The sequence below is a fragment of the Eretmochelys imbricata genome, chromosome 7 (genome assembly GCF_965152235.1).
Source record: "Eretmochelys imbricata isolate rEreImb1 chromosome 7, rEreImb1.hap1, whole genome shotgun sequence".
NCBI lineage: Eukaryota > Metazoa > Chordata > Testudines > Cheloniidae > Eretmochelys > Eretmochelys imbricata.
Window position 1 is genome coordinate 19,420,957 of NC_135578.1, and position 16,611 is coordinate 19,437,567.

A 16,611-nucleotide genomic window follows, 5' to 3' on the forward strand; every position below is an offset into this window, starting at 1 on the left:
CTGGTGTAACACAGGGTCTTCGAAGGAAAGGTTAAAAGCCACTGCATGCAAGTCTATCCCTGACCCTCCCAATAACCTCATCCTAAGGGTATGTCTTCACTAGCAACGTTAAACTGCTGCCACAGCTGTGTAGTCACAGCCCCAGCACTGGGAGAGAGCTCTCCCAGCATTGTTTAAAAAAAACAAGGAGTGTGGATCCCAGTGCTGGTGAACTGTCTACAATGCCACTTTACAGCGCTGAAACTTGCAGTGCTCGGCAGAAGGGGGGGTTCACCCCCCTGAGCTAGAAAGTTGCAGCGCTGTAAAGTGGCAGTGTACACAAGGCCTAAGTGGAGCTTCGGGGAGGGACATAGTAAGCAAGATCACGATCTAGGATGTTTCTTGATCAAGGGCCTAACAATCACTCATTTGACAGACACTGGCACCTTGCGCTTCCCTTAGAGGGGATTGGTTATTTCCTCTAAAATTCTACAAGCCTAGGGTGTACAGATCTAGTCCACTGGCCACAACCAATATTCTCCAAGCACCTGTAAAATTTCAGTAAGCCAAACTGGCCAAAGCTCACCCACAGTCAATGCACTGTTTGCGTCCCCACATGAAGACAGTTCGCAGCTGAAGCAGAGCAGTTGCCTCTGGGATGTGGGAGGGGATGAAAGGTCATCAAAATGAGAAATGCTTGAGGTGGCAACTCATTCACTAAACCAGGGGTGGCCAACCTGAGCCTGAGAAGGGGATCAGAATTTACCAATGTACATTGCCAAAGAAATAAATCAGCAGCCCTCATCAGCCCCCTTTCCCCCCATTCTGCCATTCCCAGCACCTCCTACCTGCCGGCAGCCTTGCTGATCAGCACCTCCCCCTCTCTTCCTGTGCCTCCTTGCCTGCTGCGATCAGCTGTTTCGCCCTGTACAGGAGGCTCTGGGATGGAGGGGGGAGGAGCAAGGGTGCAGCAGGCACAGGAGAGGGAGCAGGAAGGGGCGGGGGCCTTGGGGTAAAGGGCTGGGGTTGAGCAGTGGAAAGTTGGTACCTGTAGCTCCAGCCCCGGAGACAGCTCCTATGCAAGGAGCCACATATTAACTTCTGAAGAGCTGCATAAGGCTCCAGAGCCACAGGTTGGCCACCCCTGCACTAAGCAATGCTGCTATGCTAGAGAAATTAATTCCCACAGCATTTTAAATTTTCTGCCTCTGCCCCCATTTGAATTTCAGGATGTTACGTATGCTCCGTAATATGTATTAAATTAGTGTAAAAATGCCCTAGGTCATGTAGCATGTTGTATATTTCAGTTACACACCAACCTTTAACAGGCCTTTCCTTCTCTTCCTCTCGTCCCCCTCCCCCTGCAAATAAAAGAGGTTGAACCATCATACTCTTCTAGAACAAAGACCTGCCTTGGCTAAATTACACCATAGCGAGGTGGAAGTAGATTTTCTGCCTGCCACTGTTAGTGGATGTCAACATGAAAGTCCAAGATGGAGAGAAAAGATGGCAGTATTTATAAAGATTCATAAGGAGAAAAGACAGTAGGTAGTATCATTGCACACGCAGTGTTTCCTCAAGGCTTGAAGATACAAACCTAATGGATGGAAATAATATATTTCAGGTTCTTTTTTTCTTAATGTAAGAAAGAGACTCAGCTAAATGGAACTGGAAGGCAAATAGTCAGGTAAACTGCTGACTGCTCTCTAGCCCCCAAGCAGGGAGGCATTTTCATGGGACAATCAAGTCTCTTTTCCTGTTCCCATTATGTTATATGTGGAGGATGGTCTTGTAGCTCACACATGATAGGGAATCCTGGCTCTGATGGACTTGTGACCTTGGGAAAGTTACTACTTCTCTGAGCCTGTTGAATTCTGTAAGAGAAGGATAATATTTACCTATCTCACAAAGGGGTGCTGTGAAGATTACTAATGTTCATAAAGCACTTTGAGATCTTGGGATGAAATAGAAAGTATTTTAATTTTGTTTCAGACTAAATGGTTGACAGACAAGGCATTAGCACAAGGAATATGAATCAGGTATGCCCCAGTTCTAGTCACCATTAATACAGACACCTTCTGATTTTGGAAGAGACTTTTCATCTCTATGCCTGTGTCTTCATCTATAAAATGGTGAAAATACCATCTGCCTCAGAGAAGCACTGAGAGATTAGCTATGTTAATAAAACACTGAAAATTAAAAGCTCTATAAAAGTTCTAAATCACTGTTACTTAAAGGAGTGAAAATGTGTGGATATAGGACATCAGCTACAAAATAACTCGCTTTTTTGAAAGAAACCTTTAGAAGATTCCTGCAGTAGGTTCAAATGAGGTCATCTTACATATAATGCAATTCTGATATTCTGGTGCTAGTGATGCATCAGTGCACATTCATCCAATTTATTCTCCAAAGTTCTTTATATTTTAGCAATATGTATTTAAGAACTGCATGTCAAGGGTTCTTTTTCCCAAGGAAAGGAAAAAAAACCTGTCAGAACATATTTTCTTTCTAGTTTGATTTTCCTCCACTACACAAATAAAAACATTGTTTAACTACAGCAAGGGGGAGCCCAGGTTTCAAGAGTTTGCTTTCTGTTCAGCTATATAACAATTTACTACAGGGCTTCTTTACTTTCCAATTCCTGTGCAACTGAAATTGTGTTTCATTGCCTACACTGCAAGGTGACACCACCAGTTTCTGGCTCTAGTAACCAAGTGCCATTGTTTTATTTCCCACTTTTAAAAAAAATGCATTATTTAGGACTTACACTATCTTTTATTTTTTTTAAATAAAATGATGCTAAGAAGCATACATACCTCCAACAAATAACCACATTAACTCTTCTTTTCTTGCATAGAAGTGCTCGCAGTTATAATCCAAAAATCTTCAAAAAAAGTTTCATTTTAAAAAGTTGGAGATAAATTCCATCGGAAATAGGACACAGTCTGAGGTGTGGGTGTAATTTGCCTTCTAGATTTGCAGACAGCTGTAGTTAATACTTTAGGTCAGTTTCAGAGCAAACCCTCCACAAAAATGCTTCTTTGTACAGGAATAAGACCTGCTGGAATTAACAAGCATAGCAAGAAACAGAAAAATTATTAATAGCTGATTGCTGCTGTTTCACAGACATATACTCATGCTCTGCTAAGTCAAAAAGTCTGATGCAGAGGAAAGAGAATTAACTATTACTTGGAACACTGAGCTTTTGACGTAAGTGCCAATGCCTTGTTAAAAACAACACCGGACTCCTTGTTGTTTTTGTGGATACAGACTAACATGGCTACCCCCTGATACTTAATGCCTTGTTAAACACCACCACATTTGAAATCAAAGACAGAAAAAGAATCCATTAAAATTAACACCCAAGCCAGTCACTTTGAGCTATCAATGTAGAGATGGTGAAGTAGGGGGTGAAGAGTAAAAGTTCTTTAAACCTCAAGAATTTGTAACTATTATGGACTGTGTTACCATCATAGCACAGACTACCTTGTTTCATGGACATGTAAAAAGTGTCTCTGCTTCAAGGAATCCAAGGCCCAAAATGTTCATAATTGCATGTGCATAAATACACAGAACTATACTGTTCGCAAATGTAATTGTGGTAAGTGCTTGTGTAAATTATGTGCACCTATTTTTTTTTTTAAAAAAAATCTAATCCTAAACAGTAACTTAAAAGTGAAAGATCAGATCAGACTGCCCTGTAAGAACAACTTGTTTGTCCTCTCCCTCCCCCCTTTTACAGATTTGAAAGTTTTACCAGAAACCTGTCAGAACCGAATAAGGAGAAAGAAAGTGTCTTGTCTTTCATCCATGCTTATGAGACCCTGGTGAAAAGCCCAACCTTAGTCCTCAACCTAAGCTGCCTGGACTCCTACAAACATACTGCCCTGAACTCTGCTCAAAGTTTAACCTTTTCCAGTCTGATACATTTCAAATCTCCCTCCACACCACTGTTGGGAGACTATTCTATCTTTTACCCCACCCTCTCACCATACCAGTGGCTTCTAATTGTTGGGGTGTTTCCCCTATCCTTCCTCTTCTGCCATCTCCATTTTTGGAGTCTCTCCCCCTATGAATAGCCCGAGTATCTGTTTCTGATCAGCTCTGCCAAACACCAGCAAACTGGAGACTTATTTTTCAGGACTGCCCTTAGGGTTCTGGACAGCAGCCATGAAAATGACCAGAGATTTGTCAGTTTCAGACCACTAAGGCCTGACAAAAGCTATGAACAAGCCACCTAGGCACTGAACTGTGTGCCAACTCAAATAGCACTGCTTCAGTTCATATTCCACAGGATTTAGCAGATATAGGATGGAATATTCTACTTTGGAAAAATTGTTCCCCTTTAGAAAACTCATTTACAATCTATCCTGAAAGGGAGAGATTCAGCTGTATAATTTCCATTAAGCAGACATACAGATAAGCTTTCTGCACACTGTTTTAAAAGCATTTCCTCCTTCATGTCTAAAGGATTGAGCCCACAAACAGGGATCCAGGCTCTTGGGCAGCCATTCCATACAATCCCTCAGAATCATACTATAAAAAGCCTCATTATATACTAAGGAATAGCCTACTACATTATAAAATGATCACTGTCCATACTGCTGAGTGAAATAGTAAACAATGGAAGTCAGTCCCAGCATGGGTATGACCTGAGACTCAGCATATGATGCCATATCACACAAGTACTCAAGAATTTCAGTCTTGTTACTGAATTTATTTGCTTTGAACTATAGATTATTTACAAATTTCTGTATCTAGGTACCTCCTTGGGTTTTGTTTTATTTTCTCCTAGCAGCATGTTAAAGGAAAATAATTCAAAAAGAATATACAAGAGTGTTAATATGTACTGCTTGGTGATATAAATTTCTTTCTAAAGCAGGAAAGACTTTGGCTGTATGCTCTTTGTATAAATTACTGACCTATCATTTTAACCTTCCTGACCAGATGATTAAGTCTGAGGATTAAAAATTCTTAATTTTTTTGTTGAACAGATTTGTAGTACAGAGACAATATCCAGTTTTTTAAAACGGTTAGATTTTTCTTAATATTAAACAAACCATTTAGACCATAGACTTGACCCAGAAGCTTATTTTGGATCATGTATCACTGTTCCCAGGCTGCCAACTTTTACAGTAACTTTCAACTCTAAACTTTTTTCCTAATAGCTGATTTACCAGCCACTAAATCTTGGGTTTACAACAAATACTCATTTAACTGATGTGTGTGAATCTGCAAAGGTATGTCAAATAAGACATTTCTAATAAGAGAAAGGTTGAAGTTAGGGGATGGGGATAAAATTAGTTTCATGAAGCAGGGGGTCTGGATACTGGGAGAGTGGGGCTTGGTGGGATGGGGTTCCAGGTGTAGCTGGCTGGGGCTCAGTGGTGTGGGAGTCAAGGGGCTCATCGGGGTAGTCCAGTGCAGGGGGCAGTCTGGGTGCAGGGGTGGGGGTCTGGATGCAGAGGGTGTGGCTCAGCGGGTTGAGGGTTCAAGTCGGGGGGGCTCAGCAGGGAGTGATCTGGGTGCAGGGGTGGAGGTCCAGATGCACAGGGTGGGGCTCTGCAGGGGGATCTGGGTGCATGGAGGTTCTGGATGCAGGGGGTGAGGGGGCTCAGCAGGGGTCTGGATGTAGGGAGAGTGAGGCTTGGCAGGAAGGTCCTCATCCAGGGGGGCTCTGGATGTAAGGGGTGAGGCTCAGTGGTGTGGTCTGGGTGCGGGGGAGGGAGGGGGGTCCAGATGCACAGGAGTTGGGTGGACAGGGACGCAGATTCCTGTACAGTGACCCCTCTTCTCCCGCAGCTGAGGAGTGATAGGGGCAGGGTGCGCGCGCAGAGCTTTTTGCAGCTGGGGGAGGTTTCTGGGGGTGGAGCTAACCTGGCCCCAGTCCAGCTGCTCCTTGCAGGGGAAATGGAAATCCCAACCTCCCCCACCACCAGCCCAGCTGGGATTAGCAGCTGAGCCTGGTGCAGGGTAAGAGCGACTGGCCGGGGGCTCCCCACCCCGCTGTGATTTACCTCTCCGCTGGCTGCCCTGGGCACCTGAAATGATGCACCCGCACTGCTGGGGAGGGGTGCATGACCGCTCTTGCGGCTTCCCTGTCAGAAAGTCATTTTTCTACGTGGAAGCAAAGAAATCTGCAGGGGACATCAATTCCGCACATGCACAATGGCGCAGAATTCCCTCAGGAGTACATATGGGACCATAAATGAGGGGGTATATGCAAGACAGAGAAAACAGTGGGAAGAAGGAAAAGATCCTTCGGAAATCAGAAGAAACCCTTAGGTAGTGTAGAAATCTAAGTAGTGAGTTTTAACTTTGGATGCTGGTCAGTTTTACTTTTCAACTCAATTTTCAGCAGTGACTTACCTAACAACCACTATTCTGTAAGTGATCACAGCAAGATACAAACACCAAGTTCAACTACTTAAAGTGTGAACACTTCAACAGGAAGCTCAGTCACAGTGTAAATTTCAGAGACAGACAGCCAAAGCAGTACAGTTAACCCATCTGTAAGCATTGCATAGTGTGCAACAATTCTCTCGGAATTTGTCTTCCACTGTGTTTGGAAAACTTCCAGCACATTTTCTGTACTACCACAGCCTACGTAAGTTGTAACTTAGGATCCAACAATTAAATACTACACTTCATTGAGATTCACTCACACCTATTGTAGGTCTGAAACATGAAGCATTTGAAATATGTATGACTTTAGCATACTTGCCAAAAACTAGTTAGTTTGGGTATTTTTAGTATATACTGTGTCTATTTTTCCAGCTGGAAAAAGTTACAATTAACATACAAAATAGCCTGAAAAATGTACAGCCATCACTGCAATAGGAAACTTTACACCCTTTTAATTATTATTGAAGTAGTGTGAAGCCTTGGAGTCCTGTTTGACTCATCACCAAGCCTAGTCAGTCAGGGAGCATCAGTGACAAAAAGATCATCTTCCACCTGTTTCCATGTATTTGTCACTTCCAGATTATACTGGCTCAGCGAACTACAGTAATTAAATTAGGAGGTGCTCAGAAACAAAACTGTATGATAGTTAAAAAGATGTCTATCAGGGGACTAACGCTACTACCCAGGGGGAGCAACAGAAACACCCCAGCAAGAGAACAAACATTAACATTTGGCTATGCCACAGCAAAAAAGAGGCATTGGGATTCCGACCAGGTCATATCAACCACTGGTCAATAGGTGTCCAATATAAACTGGAAGCCCCCACTCCATCCTCAGACTAATAAAAAAGAGAACCATTCAGCATCAGTTGGGTAGCTACAGCAAAGGTAGATGGTGTCTGCTGATTTGCTCCTTCATCACCCTTGTAACCTTTCCAAAGGAGAAGTGGATGCTTTTATGCCCCTGCTGCCAGCTTTGTGTGTATGGGATGGTCTCTACTACCTAACCTATGTTAACCTCCTTTTATGTCCCCACTCCCACATGAGTAGCTTTACTGCTGTTCAAAGCTGCCTCAAAGTGAGATAGAGATGAGCTCAATTTCCCTGTCTCCTCAACTGTGACGCTATCATGAACCTTGTTAATGCACTCTGAAGCAGCTTGAGGCCTGGTCTAAACTGGGGGTGGGAGGGTGAGCCAAGTTGGTCTAAGTTACGTAACTTCAGCTATGAAAATAGCGTAGCTGAAGTCAACGTACTTAGAGCTACTTACCACTGTGTCTTCACTGCGGTAGGTCAACTGCTGCCGCTCCACCGTCAACTCCACCTATACTTCTCACTCCAGTGGAGTACCAGAGTTGACGGGAGAGTGCTCGATTTATCGCGTCTTCGCTAGACGCGATAAATCGACCCACAGTGGATCAATCGTTCTGGAGGTAAGTGTAGATATGCCCTAAAAGAGCTATAAGCAGCAATGGCAGCATTAGGTCACTATCATCTGTTCACAGACTCAGGAAGACCTTATTACAGTCATTCCCTTTCAGAGTGTTATAGAAACGGAAAGAGCTACAAATGTTTTTAAAACTTACATTCTGTTGAAACGGCTGGTTTAGCCTTCTGTATGTGCATCCCACTTAAGCAAGCAGATATTTTAATTCCTGGTAGAGTGTTACTTTCCTCTTCTGCATTTCTCCTAACCTTCTCTCCGCTTCTCCCATTTCCACTCTGGTGTTCACACCTTCACTCATGCAGTCACCCTATACAGTATATGCAACAGCGTTCTACTTCCTGTCGACCATGCAGCCTCCTCCTACTCCAAATCTCCACAAACTCAAATCCTCCCTTTGCTGCCTGTCAGTGCCAATGATTCCTCAACCTACTACATATGATCTGTTGCTCCCATGTTTTGTTTTTGACTGTGGAACCGTAAACTCTCTGAAGCAGGAACCTGGTTTTCATATCTGTCAGAAAACACTTGATTCATCATGTGTTTCAGGTGTTACATGCGTCATTGCAGCTATACACAATAGTTAAAACTGCCAACAGCCTACTCTAACCTGAATATATTTCAGAGTGGTAACCGTGTTAGTCTGTATCAGCAAAAATAACGAGGAGGTGCCACAAGGACTCCTCGTTGTTTTTCCTGATATCTTTATACACTCAGTGTGCTGAAACAACTGTCTTTCATGCTTGATCCCTTCCCTGAAAGTGATTTTAAAAACAATTACAGCCTATTTTTTTAATTCCTTGATGACTACCAATATATTAAGTGAGACTCCATTCAGTACTCGACTTCTTACACAAGAAATATAGTTAACGGGGGGGGAGGGGAATGGACATACCCGCACGTAGCATTTAATTAGGGGTTGTCTACACCAGCACTGCAACTTTCTCGCTGCGGGGTGCGAAGAACACTCCCACCCCCGCTTCTGGAGCGCAGCAAGTTTCCGCGCTGTGAAGTGCCAGCGTAGATGGTGCACCAGCACTGGGAGCACAGTCGTGGAGGTGGGCTTTTTCAGAGCCACATTAAAGCGCTGCCAAGTGTAGACTAGCCCGTACTAAAACCAGTGAAATCAGAAATTGTCCACGAAGCTGGAAAAAAGCCAAATAACCAAAACATGTTATCTAGGCATTTGCAGAACTGTTGCTGCTACAGTATCTGAAGATACCACAGCATCACCATTGGCACTGAAGGCCCACAAAATATTCAAATTTTCTGTAGATTTAAGCAGCATCTTTCACAAAGGCATAGCAAAGCCCAGTTCGACACACAAAGGCCACTACTTTTCAACTATTAGCTAGAGAAGGTGGAGCTCAGAAACTCTGCCCCCACCAGTTACTTCACACTCTCTGAACCACATCCATAATCCACTGCTGAGTAAAAGGAGCCCTTGCTTTTCCTTAGATTCACCTACACTAGCATCTGACTCACAGTTCTCCTCCTCCTACTCCCCCCAGCCTTATTCACTCCCTTCATTGCGAAATTCAAGACAGCTCCAAAACATAAAGGTGTCAAGCACAGATATTTTTTTTTAAACAATCCCTCCCAAAAAAGGAGACGACAAACAAGAAAGTCGCTGCCCAGCACGTTTATGCTGAAACTTGATGATACAAACAGTCTCAGTTGACGTTTAACAACAAAACAACCTTGCACAGTCCCATTTTTTCCTCTGCCCATTTAAAGCATTTGATTCTTGCTATGGGTATTCCACCCTGGAAAGCAAGAGCAGAGACAAGTTGTTTCCAATGGCAGGAAACACAGTGGGGTAGGATTAGAAGAGCCAGTTTGAACAACAGATTTAAGGGAGAAGAGGCAGTGACATTAAACTATTCCAGGATATGATTACTAATGCTGAGGGGGCACATCCCCGCACACCAATACTGAGAAGTTGCTCCCTCCCTTTGACTTACTACTTTCCCCCCCAGACATCCTCCCCCTCCTCCAACTGGATGGAAGGCCTGTTCCTCCCCCACTCCAGAGCAGACAGTTTATTTTGGGGCAGTGAGACCAGAGACCCTTAGGGCCAAGCAAGGGTGGAGGCTGGTAACAACCAGCTGGAAGGGGGATTAGTGACCTCCAGGAAAGAATTCACCCATCTGGGAAGAGAAAAGAAGTAGATTCAACCCCCAAAAGGAAGAGAAATGCGAGCGCTCAGCCTGGGAGGAGGAAGGGCAGAGGGATTCTGTGACAGAGAGACAGAGCGGACAGCATGGGCTCCAGGCCCTGTGGAATAAGTGAAGGGGGGCAGGGATGGAGGGGAGCTCAGGCCCTGGGGGCGACAGAAGGATAGTTTGTGGGGACGGAAGGGCAGTTTGAGCTCCGGGGAAGGGGGGGATGGAAGGGCCCCAGGGAACAAGTGGAGCAGGGGGGGAACCGAGGGAGTTCAGGTCCTGGAGAAGATGTAAGGGTCCCAGGGGGGTTGGGGAGAAGCTCAGGCCCCAGGGGGGACCGAAGGAAAGCAGGGGGTTCAGAAGGGGACCTCAGGGGGATGTAAGTGCCCAGGGTGGTGGGGAGGACAAGGGGAGCTCAAGCCACAGGCAGGACAGAAGAGGAGCAGGGGAGAACAGAAGGGGAACTCGGGCCCCAGATATAAGGAAGAGGAGCAGGGCAGGAACCGAAGGGAAGATCAGGGGGACAGAAGGACCCCAGGGAACAAGTGGAGCAGGGGGGAACCGAAAGGAACTTGGGCCCTGGGGGAGATGTAAGGGCCCCGGGGAGGTCGGGAGGGAAGCTCGGGCCCCGGGGGGGTGGGTGGAAGGGGAGCGGGGGGGTGGACGCAGGGGCACTCGGGAACCGGGGGGGTGGAAGGGGAGCGGGGGGAGCTCGGGAACCAGGGGGGTGGAAGGGGAGCGGAGGGGAGCTCGGGAACCGGGGGAGGTGGAAGGGGAGCAGGGGCCCGGGGGGGAGTGGAAGGGGAGCTGGGGCAGGCAGAGGGGAGCTGGGGCAGGCAGAGGGGAGCTGGGGCAGGCAGAGGGGGGTGGAAGGGGAGCGGAGGGGAGCTGGGGCCCGGGGGGGGGTGAAGAGGAGCGGAGGGGAGGGCAGAGGGGAGCTGGGGCCCGGGTGCAGGGTGGATGGGGAGCGGGGGGTGCGGAGGGGAGCTGGGGCCCGGGTGGGGGTGGATGGGAGCGGGGGGTGCGGAGGGGAACTGGGGCCCGGGGGGGGTGGATGGGGGTGCGGAGGGGAACTGGGGCCCGGGGGGGGTGGATGGGGAGCGGGGGATGCGGAGGGGAGCTCGGGAACCGGGGGGGTGGAAGGGGAGCGGGGGATGCGAGGGGAGGGGAGCTCTGGAACCGGGGAGGTGGAAGGGAGCGGGGGAGGGGAGCTGGGGCCCGGGGGAGCGGGGGGGTTGAAGGGGAGCGGGGGGAGCGGAGGGAGCTGGGGCCCCGGGGGGGGTTGAAGAGGAGCGGGGGGAGCGGAGGGGAGCTGGGGCCCCGGGGGGGGGTTGAAGAGGAGCGGGGGGAGCGGAGGGGAGCTGGGGCCCCGGGGGGGGGGTTGAAGAGGAGCGGGGGAGCGGAGGGAGCTGGGGCCCGGGTGGGGGGAGTTGAAGAGGAGCGGGGGAGCGGAGGGGAGCTGGGGCCCGGTGGGGGGAGTTGAAGAGGAGCGGAGCGGGGAGCTGGGCCCGGCGGGGGTTGAGACGAGGAGGAGCTGGGCCCGGCGGGGGTTGAAGAGAGCGGGAGCGGAGGGAGCTGGGCCCCGGGGGGGGTTGAAGAGGAGCGGGGGGAGCGGAGGGGAGCTGGGCCCCGGGGGGGGGGTTGAAGAGGAGCGGGGGAGGGCGGAGGGGAGCTGGGGCCCCGGGGGGGGGGTTGAAGAGGAGCGGGGAGGGCGGAGGGGAGCTGGGGCCCCGGGGGGAGCTGGGGCCCCGGGGGGAGCTGGGGCCCCGGGGGGGGGGGTTGAAGAGGAGCGGGGGAGGGCGGAGGGGAGCTGGGGCCCCGGGGGGGGGGTTGAAGAGGAGCGGGGGAGGGCGGAGGGGAGCTGGGGCCCCGGGGGGGGGTGGAAGGGGAGCGGGGGGAGGGCGGAGGGAGCTGGGGCCCGGAGGGGGTTGAAGAGGAGCGGGGGGAGGCGGAGGGGAGCTGGGGCCCGGAGGGGGTTGAAGAGGAGCGATGGTGGCGGAGGGAGCTCGAGAACCGGAGGGGGTGGAAGGGGAGCGGGGGGGTCGGAGGGAGCTGTGGCCCGGGGCGGGTGGTAGGGGAGCGGGGGAGGCGGAGGGAGCTGGGGCCCGGGGGGGTTGAAGAGGAGCGGGGGGAGGGCGGAGGGGAGCTGGGGCCCGGGGGGGTTGAAGAGGAGCGGGGGGAGGGCGGAGGGGAGCTGGGGCCCGGAGGAGGTTGAAGAGGAGCGGGGGGGCGGAGGGGAGCTGTGGCCCGGGGCAGTGGAAGGGGAGCGGGGGGGCGGAGGGGAGCTGTGGCCCGGGGCGGGTGGAAGGGGAGCGGGGGGGTCGGAGGGGAGCTGTGGCCCGGGGCGGGTGGAAGGGAGCGGGGGAGGCGGAGGGGAGCTGGGGCCCGGAGGGGGTTGAAGAGGAGCGGGGGGGGCGGAGAGGAGCTGGGGCCCGGAGGGGGTGGAAGGGGAGCGGGGGAGGCGGAGGGGAGCTGGGGCCCGGGGGAGGGCGGTAGGGGAGCGGGGGGAGGGCGGAGGGGAGCTGGGCCCGGAGGGGTTGAAGAGGAGCAGGGGGAGGGCGGAGGGGAGCTGGGGCCCGGAGGGGGTTGAAGAGGAGCGGGGGGAGGGCGGAGGGGAGCTGGGGCCCGGAGGGGGTTGAAGAGGAGCGGGGGGAGGGCGGAGGGGAGCTGGGGCCCGGGGGGAGGGCGGTAGGGAGCGGGGAGGCGGAGGGGAGCTGGGCCCGGAGGGGTTGAAGGGGAGCGGGGGAGGGCGGAGGGAGCTGGGGCCCGGAGGGGGTTGAAGGGGAGCGGGGAGGGCGGAGGGGAGCTGGGGCCCGGAGGGGGTTGAAGGGGAGCGGGGGGAGGGCGGAGGGAGCTGGGGCCCGGAGGGGGTTGAAGGGGAGCGGGGGGAGGGCGGAGGGGAGCTGGGGCCCGGAGGGGGTTGAAGGGGAGCGGGGGGAGGGCGGAGGGGAGCTGGGGCCCGGAGGGGGTTGAAGAGGAGCGGGGGGGGCGGAGGGGAGCTGGGGCCCGGAGGGGGTGGAAGGGGAGCGGGGGAGGGCGGAGGGAGCTGGGGCCCGGGGGAGGGCGGTAGGGGAGCGGGGGAGGGCGGAGGGGAGCTGGGGCCCGGAGGGGGTTGAAGAGGAGCGGGGGGGGCGGAGGGGAGCTGGGGCCCGGAGGGGGTTGAAGAGGAGCGGGGGAGGGCGGAGGGGAGCTGGGCCCGGAGGAGGTTGAAGAGGAGCGGGGGGGGCGGAGGGGAGCTGTGGCCCGGGGCGGGTGGAAGGGGAGCGGGGGGTCGGAGGGGAGCTGTGGCCCGCGGGCGGGTGGTAGGGGAGCGGGGGAGGCGGAGGGGAGCTGGGGCCCGGGGGGGTTGAAGAGGAGCGGGGGGGGCGGAGGGAGCTGGGGCCCGGAGGGGGTTGAAGAGGAGCGGGGGTGGCGGAGGGGAGCTCGGGAACCGGGGGAGGTGGAAGGGAGCAAGGGGGGCGGAGGGGAGCTGTGGCCCGGGGGGGTGAAGGGGAGCGGGGGGTCGGAGGGGAGCTGTGGCCCGGGGGGGTGAAGGGACGGGGAGGCGGAGGGGAGCTGGGGCCCGGGGGGGTTGAAAGAGGAGCGGGGAGGGGAGGGCGAGGGAGCTGGGGCCCGGAGGAGGTTGAAGAGGAGCGGGGGGGGCGGAGGGGAGCTGGGGCCCGGAGGGGGTTGAAGAGGAGCGGGGGGGGCGGAGGAGAGCTGGGGCCCGGGGGGAGGGCGGTAGGGGAGCGGGGGGGGGGCGGAGGGGAGCTGGGGCCCGGAGGGGGTTGAAGAGGAGCGGGGGGGGCGGAGGGGAGCTCGGGAACCGGGGGAGGTGGAAGGGGAGCAAGGGGGGGCGGAGGGGCGCTCGGGAACGGGGGCGGGGTGTGGAAGGGCCCCGGGGGCGCGAGCGAAGCCGAAGCCCCTGCAGCCGGGGGCGGGGAAGGGGCCACTTACCGGCTTAGGGGCGGGAAGCAGCACCCGGTCCCCGGCTGCTCTGGCGGCGGCTGCCCCATTCCCGGCTCCCGGCGCCGCCACCACCAACCGTCCCGCCCCACTGCAACGCGTTACGTCACCACGCAGACAACGAGGTCGGTCACGCAGTGTGGCGTCAGCGGGCTAGGCCAGCTGAGGACACGCCCCCAACAGTGGGCGGAGCCCTCTCCCCAAATCAGCGCAAGCCCCGCCCCTCGTGGAAGCCGCGTTTTGAGACCCTCTCCCCCTCGTGGGAGATTTGGGTTGAGGGGGGTTCCCAGGTGTGAATTTGGCCCCACCTGACTGAAGGAGGAGGGGTGCTCCTGTCATACAGTCAACTTTTATCAAGTGTCAACCGTCATTCGGCCTCATTCGCCACTCAACCCAGAAGCCAAGGACTAAAAACTACAACCTGGACGAGCCGACCGCTAGGGTTGCCAACTTTCTAATGGCACAGAACCGAACACCCTTGCCCCGCGCTTGCCCCACCCCTTCCACGAGGCCCTGCCCCGGCTCACTGCAGCCCCCGCCCTCTGTCCCTTGCTCTCCCTCACCCTCACTCCCTCATTTTCACAGGGTGCGGGAGGGGGTGAGGGCTCCGGCTGGAGGTGCGGGTTTTGGGGTGGGGCCAGGGATGATACTGTGAGCCCACAGTATTCTTGCCAGCAAGTTAAAAAAGTATGGCCTGGATGTCTTACTATAAGGTGGATAGAAAGGGGGCTAGATTGTCGGGCTCCTCCGGTAGTAATCAACGGCTCCATGTCTAGTTGGCAGCCAGTATCAAGCGGAGTGCCCCAGGGATTAGTCCTGGGGCCCAATTTTGTTCAACATCTTCATTAATGAGCTGGATGCTGGGATGGATTGCACCCTCAGCAAGTTCGTGGGTGACACTAAGCTGTGGGGAGAGGTAGATAAGCTGGAGAGCAGGGATAGGGTCCAGAGTGACCTAGACAAACTGGAGGATTGGGCCAAAAGAAATCTGATGAGGTTCAACAAGGAGAAGTGCAGAGTCCTGCACTTAGGATGGAAGAATCCCATGCACCGCTACAGGCTGGGGACCGACTGGCTAAGCGACAGTTCTGCAGAAAAGGACCTGGGGATTACAGTGGACGAGAAGCTGGATATGAGTCAGCAGTGTGCCCTTGTTGCCAAGAAGGCTAATGGCATATTGGGCTGCATTAGTAGGAGCATTGCCAGCAGATCGAAGGAAGTGATTATTCTGCTCTATTCGGTACTGGTGAGGCCACATCTGGAGTATTGCATCCAGTTTTGAGCCCCCCACTACAGAAAGGATGTGGACAAATTGGAAAGAGACCAGCAGAGGACAACAAAAATGATTAGGGGGGCTGGGGGAGACGCTGAGGGAACTGGGCTTATTTAGTCTGCAGAAGAGAAGAGTGAGGGGGGATTTGATAGCAGCCTTCAATTACCTGAAGGGGAGTTCCAAAGAGGATGGAGCTCGGCTGTTCTCAGTGGTGGCAGATGACAGAACAAGGAGCAATGGTCTCAAGTTTCAGTGTGGGAGGTCTAGGTTGGATATTAGGAAACACTATTTCACCAGGAGGGTGGTGAAGCACTGGAATGGCTTACCTAGGGAGGTGGTGGAATCTCCATCCTTAGAGGTTTTTAAGGCCCAGCTTGACAAAACCCTGGCTGAGATGATTTAGTTGGGGTTGGTCCTGGTTTGAGCAGGGGGTTGGACGAGATGACCTTCTGAGGTTTCTTCCAACTCTAATCTGCTATGATTCTATGAGGGGTTTGGGGTACAGGATGGAGCTCCAAGCTGGGGCCGAGGGGTCTGGAGTGTGGGAGGGGGTTCTGAGGTGGGGCAAGCGGTTGGAGCGCAGGAAGGGTTCAGGGTGCTGGATCCAGGAAGGAGTTTGGGTGTGGGAGGGGGCTCTGGGCTGGGGCAGGGGTTGGGGTGTGGGAGGGGATGCAGGCTCCAGGAAGGAGATTGGGTGCAGGACGGGGCTCAGGCCTGGTGTGGGAGAGGGTGAGGGGTGCAGGCTCTGGGCGGCTCTTACCTCAGTCGACTCCCTGGAAATGGCAACATGTCCATCAGCTCCTAGGCACAGGGGTGGCCAGGCAGCTCTGCATGCTGCCTCCACACACAGACGCTGTCCCCGTATCTCCCATTGGCCGCGGTTCCCAGCCAATGGGAGCTGCAGAGCCAGTGTTCTGGGCAGGGGCAGCATGTGGAACCCCCTTTGCCATCCCTCCACCTAAGAGACCGCAGGAACTTGCCGTCTGCTTCCAGGGAGCCGTGCAGAGCCAGGTAGGGAGCCTGCCAGCCCCATGCCAACCGGACTTCTAATGGCCCTGTCAGTGGTGCTGACAGGAGCCGCCAGGATCCCTTTTCAACCAGCTATTCTGGTCGAAAACCGGACACTTGGCAATCCTACCCAGAGCATCATCAACTCCTGCAGCTGCAAATGACCCCAATACTCCTGGGCACCTTAGCAGAAGTAAGATTTAAATCAGTTGAAGCTTTTCTGGAGGTGGTGACGCAGACAGGAGCAGGGAACACATACAGGCACATGTGATTTCAATCTTTATTCAAGATAACCCAGAAGTGATAGGGTTAGTCTGCACTATTTTTGGGTGGGGTGGGGATGAGATCTTCAATGTTAACCCAAAGTACCTACCAACACGGTTTTTATGCTTT

The 16,611-nt window shown here is 53.4% G+C and overlaps 1 protein-coding gene across 8 annotated transcripts in view; it reads right to left on the reverse strand.

Moving 5' to 3' along the window:
- Nucleotides 1–14,056, reverse strand: part of TMCC1 (transmembrane and coiled-coil domain family 1) — a 196,148-nt gene extending 182,092 nt beyond the window's left edge. For 2 of the 8 annotated variants that reach the window (XM_077820936.1, XM_077820929.1), the window contains exons 1-2: nt 13,929–14,056; nt 2,796–3,040 (exon numbers count right to left, since the gene is read on the reverse strand). The gene's annotated coding sequence lies outside the window, so the exon portion shown is untranslated. The other 6 variants (XM_077820937.1, XM_077820934.1, XM_077820930.1 and 3 more) reach the window with 5 other exon arrangements.
- Between the last annotated feature and the right edge of the window lie 2,555 nt (nt 14,057–16,611).